Genomic DNA, 3,685 nt, shown 5'->3' with positions numbered 1-3,685 from the left:
ACACACATTGTATGCATGTACATATAATCGAATACTATTTAACACTGAAAAGATAGGAACTAATGCTACACACAAAAACATGGATGAACCTCAAAAATAATACGCTACATAAAAGAAACCTTACCCAGAAGAGTACATACTGATTTCATGTACATGAAATTTTAAAACACGCAAAATTAATCATGATGAAATGTAATCAGAAAGGAGACTGCCTCTGGGGGTGGCAGGAATGGGACTGATTAAGAAGGAGCAGAAATAACTTTTCTGAACTGATGGAAATGCTTTATGTTTTGTTAGGATCTGGATTCCATAGGTGTATTTATACTGAATGGTACAGTTAAGATGAGTGTTATTTTAGGATGGTGTCTTCTCCATTATCACAGAAGGGAAGGAGAAAATTGAGCTGTTTTCCTTTTATACAATAATGTTCAGGGACTGAGTTTCATTATCTTTGATTCCTCATCATCACCAGCAAACTGCTATCAGAAATACTCTTCTTAGCAAATGTTAGATAAATATATATGCTTCTGTTATTTTCTTTTCCTGTGTTGTTCTGTGTTCAACATTTTTATAAACTACAGTAATAGTGAGCTCATTGATGCCATTGTCAAGTAATTTAATGGGTACATATTAGTTTTAGTTCTCACCAAATTTATGTAGTTCATGTGATACACAGTAACAAATACATAGCTTTAAAAAGGTTAGGTCAATAGCTTATACTTTCTACCTGCTCATAAAAATGCCGACAAGGGAAAGCAGGAACGATCTAAAATTGACACCCTAACATCACAATTAAAAGAACAAGAGAAGCAAGAGCAAACATATTCAAAAGCTAGCAGAAGGCAAGAAATAACTAAATCAGAGCAGAACTGAAGGAGATAGAGACACAAAAAAACCCTTTAAAAAATCAATGAATCCAGGAGCTGATTTTTTGAAAAGATCAACAAAATTGATAGACCACTAGCAAGATTAATAAACAAGAAAAGAGAGAAGAATCAAATAGACGCAATAAAAAATGATAAAGGGGATATCACCACCAATCCCACAGAAATACAAACTACCATCAGAGAATACTATAAACACCTCTATGCAAATAAACTAGAAAATCTAGAAGAAATAGATAGATTCCTGGACACATACACCCTCCCAAGACTAAACCAGGAAGAAGTTGAATCCCTGAATAGACCAATAACAGGCTCTGAAGTTGAGGCAATAATTAATAGCCTACCAACCAAAAAAAGTCCAGGACCAGATGGATTCACAGCCAAATTCTACCAGAGGTACAAGGAGGAGCTGGTACCATTCCTTCTGAAACTATTCCAATCAATAGAAAAAGAGGGAATCCTCCCTAACTCATTTTATGAGGCCAGCATCATCCTGATACCAAAGCCTGGCAGAGACACAACCAAAAAAGAGAATTTTAGACCAATATCCCTGATAAACATCAATGCAAAAACACTCAATAAAATACTGGGAAACTGAATCCAGCAGCACATGAAAAATCTTACCCACCATGATCAAATGGACTTCATCCCTAGGATGCAAGGCTGGTTCAACATATGCAAACTAATAAACATTATCCAGCATATAAACAGAACCAAAGACAAAAACCACACGATTTTCTCAATGGATGCAGAAAAAGCCTTTGACAAAATTCAACAACTCTTCATGCTAAAAACTCTCAATAAATTAGATATTGATGGGACGTATCTCAAAATAATAAGAGCTATTTATGACAAACCCACAGCCAATATCATACTGAATGGGCAAAAACTAGAAGCATTCCCTTTGAAAACTGGCACAAGACAGGGATGCCCTATCTCACCATTTCTATTCAATGTAGTGTTGGAAGTTCTGGCCAGGGGAATCAGGCAAGAGAAAGGAATAAAGGGTATTCAATTAGGAAAAGAGGAAGTCAAATTGTCCCTGTTTGCAGATAACATGATTGTATATCTAGAAAATCCCATCGTCTCAGCCCAAAATCTTCTTAAGCTGATAAGCAACTTCAGCAAAGTCTCAGGATACAAAATCAATGTGCAAAAATCACAAGCATTCTTGTACACCAATCACAGACAAACAGAGAGCCAAATCATGAGTGAACTCCCATTCACAATTGCTTCAAAAAGGAATAAAATACCTAGGAATCCAACTTACAAGGGATGTGAAGGACCTCTTCAAGGAGAACTACAAACCACTGCTCAATGAAATAAAAGAGGATACAAACAAATGGAAGAACATTCCATGCTCATGGGTAGGAAGAATCAATATTGTGAAAATGGCCATACTGCCCAAGGTAATTTATAGATTCAATGCCATCCCCATCAAGCTAACAATGACTTTCTTCACAGAATTGGAAAAAACTACTTTAAAGTTCATATGGAACCAAAAAAGAGCCCTCATTGCCAAGTCAATCCTAAGCCAAAAGAACAAAGCTGGAGGCATCATGCTACCTGACTTCAAGCTATACTAGAAGGCTACAGTAACCAAAACAGCACTGTACTGGTACCAAAACAGAGATATAGACCAATGGAACAGAACAGAGCCCTCAGAAATAATGCCACATATCTACAACTATCTGATCTTTGACAAACCTGACAAAAACAAGCAATGGGGAAAGGATTCCCTATTTAATAAATGGTGCTGGGAAAACTGGCTAGCCATATGTAGAAAGCTGAAACTGGATCCCTTCCTTACACCTTATACAAAAATTAATTCAAGATGGATTAAAGACTTAAATATTAGACTTAAAGCCATAAAAACTCTAGAAGAAAACCTAGGCAATACCATTGAGGACACAGGCATGGTCAAGGACTTCATGTCTAAAACACCAAAAGCAATGGCAACAAAATTGACAAATGTGATCTAATTAAACTAAATAGCTTCTGCACAGCAAAAGAAACTACCATCAGAGTGAACAGGCAACCTACAGAATGGGAGAAAATTTTTGCAATCTACTCATCTGACAAACGGCTAATATCCAGAATCTACAAAGAACTCAAACAAATTTACAAGAAAAAAACAACTCCATCAGAAAGTGGGCAAAGGATATGAACAGACACTTCTCAAAAGAAGACATTTATGCAGCCAAAAGGCACATGAAAAAATGCTCATCAGCACTGGCCATCAGAGAAATGCAAATCAAAACCACAATGAGATACCATCTTACACCAGTTAGAATGGCGATCATTAAAGTCACGAAACGACAGGTGCTGGAGAGGATGTGGAGAAATAGGAACACTTTTACACTGTTGGTGGGACTGTAAACTAGTTAAACCGTTGTGGAAGACACTGTGGCGATTCCTCAAGGATCTAGAACTAGAAATACCATTTGACCCAGCCATCCCATTACTGGGTATATACTGAAAGGATTATAAATCCTGTTGCTATAAAGCCACATGCAGACGTATGTTTATTGAGACACTATTCACAATAGCAAAGACTTGGAACCAACCCAAATGTCCATCAACAATAGACTGGATTAAGAAAATGTGGCACATATACACCATGGAATACTACGCAGCCATAAAAAAGGAAGAGTTCATGTCCTTTGTAGGGACATGGATGAAGCTGGAAACCATCATTCTCAGCAAACTATCGCAAGGACACAAAACCAAACACCACATGTTCTCACTCATAGGTGGGAATTGAAAAATGAGAACACTTGGACACAGTGGGGGGAAACATC

This window comes from Symphalangus syndactylus, chromosome 7 (assembly GCF_028878055.3).
Source record: "Symphalangus syndactylus isolate Jambi chromosome 7, NHGRI_mSymSyn1-v2.1_pri, whole genome shotgun sequence".
Lineage (NCBI taxonomy): Eukaryota > Metazoa > Chordata > Mammalia > Primates > Hylobatidae > Symphalangus > Symphalangus syndactylus.
This window is presented reverse-complemented; position numbering follows the sequence as displayed.